The following is an 18,993-nucleotide window of genomic DNA, read 5'->3' as shown; positions in this document are numbered from 1 at the left end:
TTACCTGGTGACGGCTTATCAAATTATATACATTACCTCAAGAGAGTTTTCCTGCGTTGACCCTGGCTCTGTTAACTCTGATTTAACTTCTTCTTTCAGAGCTATCATTTCCGATACATATTCAATATTTTTCTGTGGAAAAGAAGATATATTAGGTATGCTCAAAATACACATGTAAAAATATAATCAACAACAAATGAGCAAGTTAAACACTAAATTACATGAACTATTTTCACATGTATAATCATATCAAATCTTAAAGATTGTTTGAACCAATTACAAGTGTTACGTCTGTTTTAAATCATTTTTTGTTCTCAGCTTAGAGTGTTTTTACAGGCAGATTAAAATACATTGAAATATTGGAATCACATTCCCTACTCTGGTTTTGCTGAGCTCACGGGGGCTACATAAAGCATTAAGAAGGTTCTGTTTCAGACAGCATATTTCAATGCTTCCAGGTGTAAAATAAAAAAAATAAACATGAAAGAAGCAGGCTTATCAGTCATATACCAGAAAAAGCCATGATGTAGCCCAAACACAAAGAAACCACAAATGAAATATTTTACTACTACAAGGATGTTATGTAGTGTTCTGTGAAGAACTGTGGGGATGAGAACACTGTCAGTGGAGAGTCAGCAGTGCTGGAGTGTACATCTGCAGTTTCAGAAGCACTTTTAAGTTCTACTACGAGACATTTAAATTTCTCAATTGGATTCATAAAACCTTATCGGCACTGAAAGGGGAGAGGACTGCAATCAAAAGTTTATGTTCTCATATAAGTTAACTTACTAATAAAAGTAAATTAAAGTAAAAGTTCTAGAATATACTGACTTAATCCATTAAATACAGAAGAAAGAGAACAGCAGCCAAAATAAGGAGTGGATGAAAGGGATGCACAAGAAGGATAGCGAAATAATGACAAAGAGGAAAGAATAATTTTGTTTAATGTGCCTTTAAATCCTCAAGATGTCAGAGCCCACTAAGAAGGGGCATATTTAAGAAAATTTTCTAAGAAATCATGCATTCTAGAGCCCTTAGACATGGTTCTCTATATAACATAGAATATGACCTCTACTTGAGGAATACACCATTCAGCCTTTCTAACTGAATTCAAAATACGTATTTTGAGAGAATGTACATTCAGATTTTGAGCTAATTTATCTCTCGTATGCCATACGAAAATCTGCTCTTTCCTTAACATACATATCTTCCAGCACATTCTGGATGTGAGGGTAACCCAGAGTAATCACACCTGTGTTGACATTTTGTTTAGCAGACTGGTGTATTCAGATACAAAAACACTGACAAAAGATTTGTTATTTAACTTCTTCTATATTAATTATGATAGGAGTAATAATTTTTAACATGTGGTGCTAATGGTGGTGCAGTAGTGTTGGTAGATATTAGCTTTAAAGAAAAGTACAATGGGCCAACCATCCTCTATCATAATCAGAGGGGAAAAACAGAAGAGGTGGAACCCCTAAACCAAAGTAATTTTGATACTGGGAGTAAAAGATACAGACTTATCTAACCCCAACCTTAACACACTCGCTAACAGTTTCCGATACTGGCACACATTTCTTTAACATAATTTTCATATCTGTACAAGTTTGATGCAGTAGCGTTATAAGAAATATTAAACCTAGGGTTCTTGATCAGGAGTGGGCTCATATGCCAAGTTCAAGTCTGTCACAGAACATAACAAAAAATATCAAAGGAAGAGATCATGAAAAGCAGGTTATGTCCAAACACTGTTCTCTTCTGTAGTGCCTGTAACTCAGAACTCAAAAGCACACACTTATTCTGAGAATAGCATTCATTAACTGCAAAATTTTAGCAGTTCACAGTGTTTGCAATAATTTATTACTGTCAAGTCACAGTTGTGGCGTGCTGCTAACTTATTTCCACTGTAACGCGCGCCACTGTAACGTGCTGTACTTAAATACAATGACACTGTGACGTGCTGTAACAACAACAGTGACGATGCAATTATTTAAAGGTTAGGTTGGGGTTACACTTAGAGATGTCTCGATAATTAGTTAAAATACCAAGAAATATACTCAGTTACAGTTAAGTTGATTACAAGCATACGGTGAGGACCAATTAGAAACTCAGACAGTATCCGTAGCACCGCTACAGTAAGGCTGATTAGACACACGCAGTGATGGTCGGGTTAGGTCAGTACATAAACTAGAACGAGTTTGGTACAACGATATGAAAACACTTTTAGCACAATAAGGAGCTGGGTCACCAAACATAACACTAGAAACTAGTTAATAATCCTTTGTACCAAGGTAACTGGTAAGTCTCGTGACACAGTGACGTAGTAGGCGATAGTCAAGTGACAGTTCAATGGTAGTACGTAACCCGGTGCACAGCGATTACCGAAGATAATGCACCCAGAAGGTCCAAGTAATATATCACATAGAGTCACCACATAGAAACAGTTAAAGCAATAAGTAAATGCAGGTTTTTTTAAAAACCAAAACAACAACTTACCTCGAGGATGGTATGTAGGTGTTTTTGGATCTTTGCAACCGTGACCAATAGTATTATAGTATCATAGTAATTTAGCAATTAGTGCACTCACATAAACACGAAAGGATAAGCCGAGGTTTTAGGAATATAGAAATTTAATTTAAACACCAAATGAAATACTACACCAGGTTGAACTAAACGAAGATTAACCAAGAAGTTTGCGAAATTAAATTTTCAAAGGGTGGGTGGGCTAATTATAATTTACATGAATTCACAATCACAAGGAGAGAAATGAATTCTATCCTTACCACGATGTTAATCAGGAAATACCTGCATAAATTAACAGAACACAGAAAACAGGGAAGGCCCAAAAACGCAAAACATGTGAAACCTCACAAACCAGAGGTACAGCACAGGCACAATACAAATTGGTTAACTCGAGAAATAGCAGAATACAGTTTTAAGAAAAAAAATTCAATGTGCGACATCACAGGGCCAGTGGAGACCAGAAAAGGAGAAAAACGGTAATACATTTACCAATACTTCAGGAGCTTATCGGCGTGAGCAGGAATAACCGCTCGAAATAATATTTCATAGGTTAGATCATATGCCCATAATCAGAAGGGCATCACAAGCGCAGAGGAGTAATTACAATAAAATTCCACACCGACTCAACCAGAGCCTTACAGGAAACGGAGAAGTTACTCCCAAATTCAACACTTCACGTACCAAATCACCATAGAGATCGCACGGATCTCAGCATAAGAAATCAGTTACCGGGGAGAAATAAGGAAATCAATAATAAAAATAATAATAATTCCCCAAAATTCCAAGTCAAGTTCACAAGAACCAACAGTAAATGTAGCCGTGTCAGTCTCCGGCAAAAACATCAGTCATCTCATTCAATCGAACAATGTCAATCAATCTCAATGACAATAAATGTCACCAAGACAACCGCAAACATAAATTAAAATTAGACGGTCAACGAGTAACAAAACACCGTTGAACGGATTGGAATTCATTTTTCTCAGCTCCGTTAAGAAATAACAATTTACCACCCAGGATGGTTGGTGTTAAAGGTTTAAACTTACAGATCTGTTAGGCATATTTAGCTTGCCAAGTTGAAATGGGTATAACCCTATACAGAATTACATTCATTCAATAGAACAACTTTGATACCTTGCATAAGGGGAAGGTTAAATTAGCATAGCTGACCACTGAAAAATAACACAGAGAACCAGAAGAAAATGAGTTTTTGGAAAAGGGTCAGTTATGGACTAGCGAGAATGACGGGTCCGAAGGAGAATCAGAACAGAATAATATAACACAAGTTGAATTTATGTAAACAAAAACAAGAATAGTTAAAAATGGTCAGAACCTACCAAAATTACACCCCAAAAGGGGGAAAAAACCAGGGAAAACCCTGGATTAATATAAACCCTCACATGGCACGTCTGTCCCGTACAAGGACAGGAAACAAAATGCAAAATGGCTTCCACAACACTAGTCAAGGCCCCGCTGTTATCGCTAGTAATAGGGAGCGAGTGGAGGGGGAAGGAGGAAAATAGCCACAATGAGAGCAGCATGATACAGAGGTACACAGACAAAGATATGTATACCTCTGCTAACAATTTAAGGAGGACATGTCTGAAGGAGATTAAACATAAAGTATTAACCTTACACAGTTATTCATTGAACACCTCTCTTCTAACTGTCAATGTTTCCAAAGAACCTGACGTGCCATTATGATGAGCAGGAATTCACTTTTAAGCCAGGAAAACTACAGACATGTGCTGGGATAATTCAGGTTCTTCAAATACCTCTAGACCGAAAATCAATCACACTTGTCAACATGAAATTAGCATGTCATCAGTTTACCCTCTGAGCTATCAGATGAAAAGCCACTGAACTGAAAGCCACACACTCAGAAGAATCATATGGACTGAGATTAGAGTATCAACAGACAGAGCAAGGGAGGATGATGAAAATATCTTGCATATTCTACAAAATTTTCCACTCCATCTCCACCTTCAACAAGGTGTTTGCTTTAGACGAGCTATGCTCACAATAAACTTCCAAGGCAAAATTCTACTACATGCTCACTCAACATTAGTGTCATTGTAAAGAAGTTTAAATTATGCAAATCACCAGGAATTTCGTTTGGAAGAAAAAAATGTTCTCCATGAGAACCAGGGACCTACTGGCCATAACATAATGTCGAATACCAACTGCACTGTTTTTTTCGATAATATTGCTTCCAAAATTGGGTGCCGGTCTTATTTAAAATTTTGGGAAATTTCTCTTTCCAGACACGCATAAATCGGGCATCACCGCTGGCATGGCTTGGCAACAATAATCTCTCTGCTCTCAGTATATGCTACATCCACGCTTGGCGTCAGTCTCACGCACGTTCTCTGATTATCAACATGAATTCCACAAACAGTTTGCGATCTTTTACTGTGAGAAACTGAAAATAGTTCGGGAAACTGAAATTATTGGAAATCGTGCTGCTGGTATGAAATACGATATTAATGAGTCGTGTATTCGCGATTGAAGAAAGAAGAAAAATGTCCTATTAGCATGTAGTGGTGATCGTAGAGCTTTTCACAGACTGAGTGTACAGTTTCCAGAAACTGAAAGAAACGTTATAAATTCGTGACAGAAAGGAGGGAATTGGCATATGTTGTGTCAACAGAAATGTGCCAGCTAAAGGCATCGGAGATCGCAAAGGAACTTTCATTGGAAGGGTTTAAGGCAAGCCGAGGATGGGTTTGTAATTTTTACAAAAGAAATGGTTGAGCGTACGAAGGCGTACCTCAATTTCACAGCGCCTTCTTGGTGCCTATGATGAGAAGTTATTGTTGTTTCAACATCAAATCATTTGGTTGTGGAAGAAAAATGCATATTTGCTTTTCCAAATTGGCAATGCAGATCAGACGCCAGTCTACTCTGAAATGCCAATGGACAAGACTGTGAATGTTAAGGGTGCAACAAGTGTTACCATTAGAACAGGTGGTAATGAAAAAAGAACAGTGTATGGTAATGTTGTGTATTCTCACTGATGGAACCAAATTCCCACTGTACATTGTTCTCAAGCAAAAGACACTTCCTACAAATCTATCCACTGGTCGTGATTGTGAGATCTCAGAACTCCGGCTGGACGGACAGTTCATTTGTGGAAGACTGGGTAAAAGTGTGTCTGGCAACGTCGGCCTGGTGCATTATTGGGACAAAGGAGCTTGCTTGTTCTTTATAATTACCGTGGCAACACAACAGAAACTGTGAAGAAAGATATCAAGGATAGGAAGACCGACCTAGCAGTCATTCTGGGCGGGATGACGTCTATGCTACAGCCGCTGGATGTCCGCGTGAACCGTCCATTTAAAGCAGCCTTGAAACAGCGCTATAAAGAATGGATGGTAGCTGATAACTACACACTGACGCCAACTGGTCGCATTCAGCACCTGGAAGTTCAGCAGCTGTGTTCGTGGATTTTGACAAGACGGAATCGTATCCCTGGAGACTTCATATGGAAAAGTTTCAGGAAATGTAGCATTACTAATGCTATGGATGGCAGCGATGAAAACATTTTGTGGACATTTTTTTTTTAAATTGCATTACGTTGCACCAACACAGATAGGTCTTATGGCGACAATGGGATAGGCCTAAGAATGGGAACGAGGCGACCGTGGCCTTAATTAAGGTACAACCCAGGCATTTGCCTGGTGTGAATATGGGAAACCACAAAAACCATCTACAGGGCTGGTGACAGTGGGGTTCGAACCCACTATCTCACGATTACTGGATACTGGCTGCACATACACGACTGCAGCTATCGAGCTCGGTGAAGGTGATGGCGATGAAAGTTCTAAGTTGGTACTGATGATGATGCTGATGATAATGAATGAACTCATTGGATATTGTTCTGGAAATGTTTGTTTACTTTTATTTCTAACTTCTAATCATTTGACGGGTGTTAGTAAAGATTGCAAATTATTCTGATTTCACTTTCTTTTTTAAAAGTTTGTTCTTTCAAAATAAAGGTATGGATCTTATTCGCTGCTGGGTGGTATTCAAGATTATACGGTAATTCATACTAGTACCCATCATTTTCCATCACTTCAGCATCTACTAGCACGACATTTGGCCGATGTAGGAAGTGAAGTCAATTTCCACAAAGTAAATACACAACCACACACCCTCCAGAAATCCATTTCAATAACCAACAGAGGTAATCAATTAACAATCAGTCAATGGGTACTTAACACATAAAATGCCCTGAAGCCTCTATCTTGAGACACTGCTAATCACAACTTTGTCACTACCTGGTCCTAACCAAGGCTCCTTCAATATCAAGCCCACAACATACATTCAACTTTATGCCACCATCAAACATAGAATGCTATGCCATCTCCCTAGTAGAATAGAAGAGAATAGAATAGAATACTCCCGTCTCCCAGTTGCCGAGTCATCCAGTTCATTGTCCCTGCTTTGTTGGTTGCCACACACACCTGTGGACTCAGATTTATTGCTGTCACTCACTAGACTGCTGGTCTTCCACATAGCTGACGCATCACGCAATGTCCCAGTTCGCGAAGCTCACTAACAGGCCATGCACTGCTCCAAGAATCGGCCGCTATTATAAGTCTGTTTCCGCGGATAAATGCTTTCAGTCCCGAGTGCCGCGCCTTTCAATGATGAAAACGCAGTGTTCACACATTTTCCATTTCTTCTTGGTCTAATTCTTTCTTGATCCATATTTTCATGCCCTTCAGGTTTTTCATGTTTTCCAAACTTTTTCGAGCCTTCAAACTACATACCATACATACTTTTACTGGTCTTTTCCCCATATTCCTTGCTAATCTTAAGGCACTATCGATATCACTCTCGTTGCACTCAACCTTCAAACTCTCCCTGATTAGGGAAAGTATTCTACCTAGCATATCATTAAAATTCTCTCTTTCTGTTTCTGCCAACCCATAGATTATTATGTTTCTCTTCCTATCTTCCTTCAATCGTGTCTTTTCCTTTTCTTCGAGGTTCCTTAACCTTTCTTCTAGCTCCAGTACTTTCGTCCTCATTCCATCTATTTCGTTTTTATTCTGTAATATGCTCTCTTTGATATCCTTGAGTTCTGATTGTATGAATGTCATCAAATCCTCAAATTCATTTTCTTTTGTTCTGTTAACATTTCCTTGGTCTTCTCTGCTTGGCATTCTTGCATGGCCTCCTTGAGCTTCTCAGTATCTTCCCATGACAGTCCAGGGCCAGGATTTATCTCCACTCCACCGCTCACTAGTGGCAAAAACAACCACAACTAATGTTTGTGTAATGTTGAGACCGTTTCTTGCCATTTGTGATCATTTCACCTTCCATCTGCCCTGCCACCTGCCTATAGCACACCTGCATTGATCAATTGAAACTCCCATGTTACCACACTCCTATACTTTACACATGTTCAGCACTACGTCCGTTCACCTCGCGAGCTGAATTGCAACTGGGTCTTCCTAGTAAATACTAGAGGCCAACTGTCCACTCGGCAGCCATTATCTGGTGGCTTATGCAACCAAAACCCCGTTCCTTGTCCCATGATCAATGTTCTTGTCACTAGTTTGACCAATAGAGGTCATAAATGTACATCAATACTGTGGTTTGTAGTTCCCAAGCATTGGCAGCTTCCTGTAGCGCACTGTGGCTTATTTCCAGACAAAGAAACAAAACAGAGTCGTACTACACCTAGATGCTCATGCAGCAAATGGTGACTGCTGGTGTTAATATTGAGGAAGCATACAGTAAATCATGCCCATGCTAAATTTATTCAGCTACTAAGGGTTAAAATCTGACCTCTATTATGTTATCTGGAATGTGACTTACAAGTGGTGCATTCATTGTTCCTTCAAGCCAGGCTGGTTCCTCTTTGATCTTCACGTCCATGTCCATTTCACACTGCAATGGAAGTAGTTAGAAGCTACTGGGATTGTTGATTAATTCCAGTGACCTTATACTGAAACATAAGCCAGAAAAATATATTATTTTATTGCTGTCATTGCTAATTATGTTATTTCTCAAATGACTAAGCAACAAGCTTGTAACTTTACATGACCGTCAATTTTATGATGATACTGAAAAGACCCAAAATTTTACATGACTGTTGATATTGTGATCATACCTATAGGACATCAAGTTTTCTGTGACTGATACTACTATTATAGCAAAGGACCTTCAGTTTTACATGAATTCTAAAACAGTGATCACTTCCATGAGAAATATAATTTAACATATCAGTTGATATCAAGATCATAGTCTAAGGACACATAGCTTCTTTTTTGCTAGGGGCTTTACGTCGCACCGACACAGATAGGTCTTATGGCGACGATGGGATAGGAAAGGCCTCGGAATTGGAAGTGGCCATGGCCTTAATTAAGGTACAGCCCCAGCATTTGCCCGGTGCTAAAATGGGGTACCACGGAAAACTATCTTCAAGGCTGATAGTGAGATTCGAACCTACTATCACCCGCATGCAAGCTCACAGCCGCGCACCTCTACGCACACGGCCAACTTGCCCCCCGGTATACCTAGTTTTACATGGCACCTTATATCGTATCCATGGCTATATAAATTACAGTTTTTTTATATGGAACTAAAACCACACCAAGAAGACTTACTTGTTGAAAATCCAACGTGCAACTATTCTATTTGCATACCACTCTGATCATCTGGGTCCGCATCGTCAAATCTTCCTACTATTTTTATCCATTGCATTTCACTCCAAAACTAATTGAAGTTCACACTTTCTTGAAATTAGTTCTATCAAAATTTTCCTTCTTAGGATCGAATTCTCTCAAACCATTCTCCTCTCATCCAGCTGATTCACTATCTCTTTATGTGGGACATGTTCTATCCATCTGATCTTCAACAACTTCTGATCACATGGCATTTCAAAGGCTTCAACACTGTTTTTCTCAGCACCAGTTATTATCTATGTTTCAAATCCATATGATGTCATACTCCTACTCAGTATAAATATAATTTTAAAGTTTTTCAATCTGTTGAACCTGAAGAACATGATGGAGAACAGATGGGAGCTTAGGCAGGAGTTAGTGATGATATTTATCGATATTGAGAAGGCATATGCCAATGTAGCACGGCACGTAGTCTTGGATGCATTGATAAAAAAAAGGCAGGGAGAGGAGAAGAACCAATTATAGAAGCAATAAATGAAAAGTGAGTAAGTATTATGAATACTACAATAGGACAAACAAACTGGTTCAAAGTAGAAACAGGACTTCAAAATGGATGTGTTTTAACCCCTCCAATCTTCATTATATTCATGGATAAAACCCACAACAGTATACCAAAAAAAATAGGAACCAAGGGGGCAAAGGCCTTACTCTTGCAGATGACCCAGTAATATGGGAAGAAGATGAAATGGAAGTATGAGAACAAGATAATGTATGAAATCAGGAGATAGAGGGATATGGAATGAAAGTACATGTGGAAAACTGTACGACAGCCGTGGTGATGAGAGGTAATGGAGAACGAAGTGGGAATATTGAAGGAAATGGGAGACCATTAAAAGTTGTGGAGAGCTTAAAGTACTAAAATTTACAATTAATTTATTGAAAACCAACTATTCAGTATTTTACATTCTTTATGACTATAATATAATAATTATATTAAGGTTGTTATGGTACATGTTTCACCTGTCATAGCAGGCATTATCAGCCATAAATTCCATACTCTAAGCCAGAGCTCTGGAATGGATTATTCCTTAAAAACTATTTGTTTACAATAATTTACAATGATGTATAAAAACATTATGGTCACAATTTGGATTCAATTGGTTAGTCTTGTCTGAAAGTTTTAATGGGGTATCATATTATGTTCCCACATATTAGAGACATTGTAAAAATATTATTGACACATACAATATTGATACTAGGTTGACAGTTGAAGTCAAGTAGGAGTCAAAATATTTACAACAGAATTTTCAGTATAATATGCTCAGCTTAAAATGATTTGTTTATTAGCTAAAATCTACTATAAGTGAAAACGCTGGTTAAATAGTAAGCATAGTATTGGAGGATGCTTCATCAAGTCTTGTTCATGTGACAATTTATTCCATCTTCTCTTAAAATATGCAAGTACGCTGCCTGGGTATCGTGAAGCTTGTGAAGTTATCACCACGTAAGTCTGAAGAGGAGTTGTATGGGATTCTTAGGTGTAAATGAAACTGCCATGTGATGCGTATTGAAGTCTGTGAAATAAGATAAAAAAATGTGCGAGTTGCTAAAATTAGAGTTGTTTACTAGTGAAATTAATCTTCTTAACACAAACCCTTTAGACATTAGGACAGATGACCGGCAGCGTTGCTTGTGTGTGGTGGTGTGACAGTCACCTTACCTCCACTCCTCGTGTTGTAGGGGTGTCATTAGTGGCAGGGAGTATGTTGGGTGAAGAGGACTGGGCGGGGCATTAAGATTGCCGATGGTATGCGCAGGGGAAGGAGTGTCTAAAGAGTAAGTGTTAAGAAGATTAATTCCACTAGTTAAAAACTCTAATCTTAGCAACTCACACATTTTTTCATCTTATTTCACAAAATTCAACTTGCAACGCATAGCAGATTCATTTACACCTAAGAATCCAGTTGAACTCTTCAGACTTAAATGGTGATAACTTCACAGGCCTTACGACCCAGGCAGCATACATGCATATTTAAAGAGAAGATGGAATAACTTATCACATGAATGAGACTTGATCCAGTATCCTCCACTAGCTATGCTTGCTATCTCACCAGCATTTTCACTTTGAATATTATTAATAAAGACTCTCGTTTTAATCAAGAAAATTTTTTATCTATAAAAGATTTTAGCTAATCTGCAAATGATTTTAAGCTGAGTGTTTTGATTCTTGCATATACTGAAAAATTTGTTATAAATATGTTGACACCTATTTGACTTCAATTGTCAACCTAGTATCAGTATTATGTGCATCAATAATATTTTTACAACATCTCTAATAGATGGGAACATAAGATACACCATTAAAACTTTTGTTTTTGCTATTTCCTTTTTGTTGCACCAAAACAGATATGTCCTCTGGTGACAATAGAATAGGAAAGGGCTAGGACTGGGAAGGAAGTGGCTGTGGGCTTAATTAAGGTACAGCCCCAACATTTGCCTGGTGTGAAAATGGGAAACCACAGAAAAATTATCTTCAGTGCTGCCGACAGTGGGGTTTGAACACACTACCTCCCGGATGCAAACTGACAGCTGCGCACTTCTAACAGCATGGCCAACTTGCCCGGTCATTAAAACTTTAAGAAAAGATTAACCATTTTAATCAAAATTGTGATCATAATTTTTTTTATACATAATTGTAAATTATTGTAAACAACTAGTTTTTAAGGAATAATTTTAAACATAACAGCCATCCCAGAGCTCTGGCATATGTTATAGAATTTATGGCTGATGATGCCTGCTGTGACAGGTGAAACATGTACCATAACAACTTTAATAAAATGATTACTTTATAGTCATAAAGACTGTAAAGTGTTGAATAGGTGGTTTTCAATAAATTAATTGTAAATTTTAATGAATTGAATTTTCGATACAGCCTAATAATGGAATTAATCACTTGCAAGCTTCAAATATTCGGGGAGAATAATTGCAGAAGATGGGATAATAAATTAAGAAATTGGAATGAGAATTGAAGAAGCCAATGGGTTTTACCAGTGTGTAAGATGTACTGTATAGGCTGTAACTGGGACGTTCCACAGGAAGGCGAGAAAATTTTACACCCAATGTATTACACATCAAGTTTGACATATGCAGGAGGCACATGGACAACAACAAAACATGACAAAAGCAGAATCCAAGAGGCCAAGATGAAATTCCTTAGAGAAATAATAGGGAAGACAGGAAAGGATAAAATCAGAAACATAGAAATCAGGGAGAGAATTGGATTCCCTGAAATGCACAGCAAGATAGAGGCCAGTAAGCTGAAATGGTATGGACACATGATGAGAATGGACGAGGATAGAGTTCCAAAGTAAGTATTAACAGAGAAAGTCATAGGAGAAAGACATCGGGGAATACCCAAAAAGAGGTGAAAGGATATTGTGAAGGAGAGTAGAGACAAGAGGAGAAGAAAAGTGGAAAACATATTCAAGGAAGGGAGTGGTGGAGAGAGAAAAACTGAGGAAGTTCTCGATTCACATTTCAACCCAGAACACAGGAAATGGAAAATGAAGAAGAATCTGTTCAACCAAAGACAAAAATTTATACAATACTGCTGTCAGCTCATTTCAGCGAACAATGCCACCAACCTTAATTTAAGAAACCTTTCTTTATTTTTCTGTGCATGTCATGTATAATAACACAACCGAATGGTATTTACCAGAGTGCTCCTTCAGGGGAGTTGTGTGTCAAACAACTGGTTTAAATGTTCAGCAGTTTTTATAACTCCCCACGTGGTACGAAGCTTGTCTGTGTTGAATACCTTGAGTAGTGCCTCACAGATTTTATTTCGGTATAAGTCCAGGATCCGCCGGCATCTGTGAGCACGGGCTCCGCGGCCGCTGCTTGTGCGTCTATATGACGTGTTTGGCGAGTTGATATTTGTAAACATGGCGGATAATTCGAGAGGACGTGTAGCGGCCGCTATATGTATGATTTAATGGTCTGTTATATTTAGCTGTTTGAGACTGCGTAACACAATTTACAGGCACTAGATTGGGTTACAACTTGACTAGTTGGTTCTTGAAATAGGTATTAACGGTACGATACGATGTTGCGAAAACTTTACGAGTATTAAGTACGTCCGGCAATTACGAAAAGCATTGGTCTGGTTTGGTTGTGTCCGGCTAGTGGTAAAACCATAGGTCTGAGGACAGGCAAAGGGGGTCTGGGGCGTTAGCCCCTAGGTTAGAACCGCGAAGCGCCAACAGGTCTCCAGCATCCCTTACGAAAGCAATTGTGTCTCTCTGAATACCACTGACAGTGACAGGTTAGGCTGTGATCCACCGAAAACCACTGACAGTGACAGGATAGGTTGTGATCCACCAAAAACCACTGGTAGTGACAGGTTAGGTTGTGATACACCGAAAACCACTGGTAGTGACAGCGTAGGTTGTGATCCAGCGAAAACCACAGGTAGTGACACATTAGGTTAGGTTTGGTTAGGTGTGACAGCATTGCTAATTGAATGGGCTGCTCCACCGAAAACCACTGATAGTGACATGTTAGGTTGTGATCCACAGAAAACCATTAATAATGACAGGTTAGGTTGTGATCCACTGAAAACCACTGGTAGTGACAGGTTAGGTTGTGATCCATCGAAAACCACCAGTAGTGACAGGTTAGATCGTGATCCACCAAGACCACTGGTAGTGACATGTTAGGTTAGGTTTGGTTAGGTGCGACACCATTGCTAATTGAATGGGGTGATCCACCGAAAACCACTGACAGTGACAGGTTAGGTTGTGATCCACCGAAAACCACTGGTAGTGACAGGTTAGGTTGTGATCCACCGAAAACCACTGGTAGTGACACGTTAGGTTAGGTTTGGTTAGGTGCGACAGCATTGCTAATTGAACGGGGTGATCCACCTAAAACCACTGATAGTGACAGGTTAGGTTGTGATCCACCTAAAACCACTGACAGTGACAGGTTATGTTGTAATCCACCTAAAACCACTGATAGTGACAGGTTAGGTTGTGATGCACAGAAAACCACTGGTAGTGACAGGTTAGGTTAGGTTCGGTTAGGTGCGACAGCATTGCTAATTCAGTGACTGTTGTTGGAGGTACACTTTCGGTGATCACATCATGAATGGGAAGGCAACACCATACATATGAGTATACTCCAATCACTGAGACAGGATATGAATATATGGGTACTCACCATAAGTTGACAGAGGAGTGGACAGAAGATGGACTTCTTGTGTTTACGTAGATGTACTCCCTCTTAAAATAATCATTACTAGTATGGATACAGCAACGGACAGGAGTTTTAGTTGCTTTGGCTAGTAGTACTTTGTCTTAAAACAATAATCACGACTATAACATAGCTGGAGACACGACACACGACTGGTTTGTTTTCGTCCGTTATTTAGTTGTACTCCCTCTTCAAACAATAATCACACAGCCGGTAATGAAACTCGTGATTTGAGTTCAGTGTATTCTTGTTCCTCGTAGAAGTTAACTTGGCAACAGCTGAGAGAGAGACGACAGAGTCATCTTTTGGGGTATATATGAATTACGTTGCATGCCATCTCTATTACTGGTAATGTACTATATGTGTCTCTATATACATCGTTTACACCTCAAATCATCAAGTAACACATTAGCTGAGTGGAAAAGCTTATGGACTACGGAGTTGAAGATCGCTGGTTCAAGACAACCTATCGCCAGGAATTTATAACAGGTAAGTAAAATTAGTATAGTATGCGAATATGTAAGTGGAATAAGTATGTAAAAATTAGGTTAAATGGACGGCGATAAAATACAGGCAGGAGTTAAAAGAAGGTGAAGAGATAGAAAGTAAGGGCGAAATTCCTTCAGTATGTTTTACTTTCTCCCCACCTGAAACCCCTCCTACCCAGGAGGTCCTATAAGTATGTCGTCATAGCTGTGCCGGCGAATTCTGGCCTTGTTCCTTTATTTCAGCCAGTTTCATTCCTGTGGCTGATTCAGTTGATTCTTGTGCCTTGCTAGGGAACAGATTTCTATGTTAACACACATCTATTCAGGAAACTATGATCAATTGTATTTTGTATATTTCAATCTATTGGACAACACTGAGGTGTGCCGTGTTTACTTGTTCTGGCCATCACAGGTTATTCTATTAATGTATTATTTGCTTTACTTTCAAGTAACTACCTTTAACAGGTTTTTTTTTTGGGCTTTTTTTTTTTAAGTCGCACAGACACAGATAGACCTTATGGCAACCATGGGACAGGAAAGGCCTAGGAATAGGAAGGAAGCGGCCGTGGCGTTAAATAAGGTACAGCTCCCGCATTTGCCTGGTGTGAAAATGGGAAACCACGGAAAACCATCCCCAGGGCTGCCGACAATGGGGTTCGAACCCATTATCTACCGGATGCGTGCTCACAGCTTAACAGTTTTCACAGCCAAAATTTATTCCTGAAGATTTTTCTTCCATTCCTGCTAGTAGTATAATGTTGCATCAACAAGTCCAAGGGAAAGGGATAGGGATAGGATTACGTATGCAGCGGCATTAAGTAAGAATAATTAATGATAAAATGGGGAAACCACGGCAACGATTTTTAGGGCTGCCGATCCTGGGATTTGACCCCATGCAAACTCACCGTAAGTCGCCCCTGAAGATCTTTTACACACCAATAAATCAGGAAATATCTTATGAAAGAGAGGCAGCCTACTGTTACCTAAATCATCACGACTAAATACCGGATATAGCTGTTGTAGAGTAATGATGTGATACACAAGAATATCCATAACAACACTGATATAACAAGCAGATATCCTAAATGGAAACCTCTCAAGATTTTGAACCATACAACCATATGTCACAGCCTACATTGTATAGAACAACTCAACATTGACAATGTCACTATTAAATTTCACACAGAGGTAAAGAACACAACACAATAAGTAAAATTATACGCAACATATTGTAATTTCTTTCTGAAACTACCATCCGCATTTCTTCACCTGCGTAGCTCTGCAGAATAAATCATCATTCCACTATAGATATACGATGTATTACTACTATACACGACTTGCCAGCACTTGCAATGCAAAGGCTGGGCGTTTTCAAAAAGAAAGCTAGTTATATGCGTATACATTTTTAATGCATAGTTAAAAATAAAATTTAAAGCTTTAAATATTAAAAATATTTAGAATGCTGGAACTGAGAGGATTAGTATTAACTTCTTACTGTTCTCAGTTGAGATCTTTATTTTCGCAAAAGTAAATTAGTGAACTTGAACATAACCGGCAATATGTTACCGTAGAGGTTGTGGACACAGTGTATAATCATATAAAGCACAATTCCTCAATGAAGAAAATCCGTAACACAATTCACGAAATAAGCTGTACAACTGGCTAATACTGTACGGGTCGTATATAACAACATACCTGCCACTTCGAAACAAACTCGGATATTTTCATGTAGTTCAATCACTTAAAACAAACTCTTGAAGAACAAATCTTATTTTTATCAGTCAGTAGAACAGGCTGAAATTAGGAAACGTTGTATTACCAGTGACAACTACAGAGTATATGACACTTACTGAAAAGAGCACTGGCGGCACTGGGTGCCATGTCCCGTAATGTCTGGCTCAAAGGATTTATAATAAAAAAAAGTACCTCTCCTGGTATGTCAGGTTTTACATGTAGGCGTCTTTCTATTTCTGCCTATGTGGTTTTGTCCTGACCCTTACTACCCGATTACGCCAGTATTGATACCCATCACCACATCTTGCCTGGTAATATGCTGAGTACGGGGGGACAAGCAGATACTTTTGTCTTGTCCTGTCTTGATAACTTGATGGGCTTCGCGTGAGAGCGGTGTAACCAGCCACAGACCGATACTCCTGTCGTATCACATTCCCGCTCCTCCCTGCTATCTTTCTCTTCTTAGAACTAATCTGGCATTCGATTCTGTTGACTGTCTTGCCTACTGACGTTAGTCTAGTCTTCGAGAGGCTAAATGACATTGCACCTACTTTCAAGTTCCAACATGTCGGGGGCAATGTAGAATAGAGTTGATTGCCACGCGGGGGGAGCTGTCATCGTGCCCCAACCCCCGAAAAAAATCTCTCCGGGTAGAAACAGACGCGAATACACAAATTCGACTTCAGTTGCTGCACGGGAAAAAAAGGATACGACAGCAGATCCGTAAGTCGTAACGTATGTGGACAGCCAAGGAAGGAGGGCTCAAATGACTGAACTTAACGATCCAATTCTTGGTTTACTAACGGAAATAAAATCGTACAGTTTTCTTATGCATACATGCATGCATTTTCATTATAGTCCGTTATGCCTTTCAGCGTTCAGTCTGCAAGCCTTTGTGCATTTACTATACGTCGCCACAATTCTCTATTTGCAACCGGTGCCGTGACCTCATTTCGTTCTATACAGGTACCTCTTATCTTTAAATCTTCGAAACTGAGTCAAAGCATCGTCGCCCTGGTCTCCCTCTACTCCTCTTACCCTCCATAGGTGAGACTATTATTATCCTAGGTAACCTATCCTCCTCAATTCATCTCACATGACCCCACAACCGAAGCTGGTTTATGTGTAGCCTACAGCTTCATCCATCCAGTTCATTTCTAACTTAGCCTTTATCTTCTCATTTCGAGTACTCTCTTGCCATTGTTCCCACGGATTTGTAAAAGCAATCATTCTCGCTACTTTCATATCTGTTGCATCTAAGTTATGAATAAGATATCCTGAGTCCACCCAGCTTTCGCTCTCGTAGGCTAAAGCAAAGTTGGTCTGAAAACAGACCGATGTAAAGATAGTTTCGTTCGGGAGCTGACTGCCTTCTTACAGAACCCTGTTGACCGCAACTGTGAGCTCATTGCATTACCTGTACTACACCCTGATTCAATTTCATTTACTACCTATATTACTAGGGATGGGCGCGACTGAAGCCTGGAATCGAGAGCGTCGACTCCATCGACTCCGAACACTGGTCTCGGTTCGCACGAAGCCTCTCGACTCCAAGTAACCCTGATGCGCATTGCGGGGCCGCACGGTCGCTTCGCATGAAGCCTGACGACTCCAAGCGAATTTGACTCTCATTTCGGGGCCGCTTGTGTGTCGAGGCGCGTAAAATATCATACAAGTTGCTGCTCATTTGCCCATTGGGTTTTTTAAGAGTATTGTAGAGTGAAGTACGGTATCGTTCGCGAAGACGACGAGCGTAATGGTGTAGTTGAAAGTACCGTCATAGCAGACCACGGACATTTAATTTCACGTCTTTATTTGTCGTGATCAGGAAATTGATAAACAGATATCGATGGTAAATCATTATGAATTCCACATGAACGATGAAAACAAATCTAATATGGGTAAATTCGCTAACATAATTCGAACATAAATTAAGGCATCTAAAGCCTCCGTGGCTCAGGTCGCAGTGCGTTGGCCTCTCACCGCTGGATTCCGTGGTTCAAATCCCGGTCACTCCACGTGAAATTCGTTTTTCTCCGAGTACTCCGGTTTTCCCTGTCATCTTTCATTCTAGCAATCATCATCATCATCATCATCTGTTTACCCTCCAGGTTCGGCTTCTCCCTCGGACTCAGCGAGGGATCCCATCTCTACCGCCTCAAGGGCAGTGTCCTGGAGTTTCAGACACTTGGTCGGGGATACAACTGGGGAGAATGACCAGTACCTCGCCCAGGCGGCCTCACCTGCTATGCTGAACAGGGGCCTTGTGGAGGGATGGGATGACTGGAAGGGATAGGCAAGGAAGAAGGAAGGAAGCGGCCGTGGCCTTAAGTTAGGTACCATCCCGGCATTCGCCT

At 39.7% G+C, this 18,993-nt stretch overlaps 1 long non-coding RNA gene across 1 annotated transcript; it reads right to left on the bottom strand.

Moving 5' to 3' along the window:
• Positions 1–64: 64 nt before the first annotated feature.
• LOC136884927 (uncharacterized) lies at positions 65–16,719 on the bottom strand. Its single transcript, XR_010861438.2, has 3 exons — positions 16,598–16,719; positions 8,353–8,482; positions 65–132 (listed from the first exon to the last, which is right to left on the bottom strand). It is a non-coding gene; the product is annotated as an uncharacterized lncRNA (long non-coding RNA).
• Positions 16,720–18,993: the final 2,274 nt, after the last annotated feature.

This window comes from Anabrus simplex, chromosome 13 (genome assembly GCF_040414725.1).
Source record: "Anabrus simplex isolate iqAnaSimp1 chromosome 13, ASM4041472v1, whole genome shotgun sequence".
Taxonomy (NCBI): Eukaryota; Metazoa; Arthropoda; class Insecta; order Orthoptera; family Tettigoniidae; genus Anabrus; species Anabrus simplex.
The sequence above is the reverse complement of the archived record's forward strand: the minus strand, read 5'-3'. Positions and strand labels throughout refer to the sequence as shown.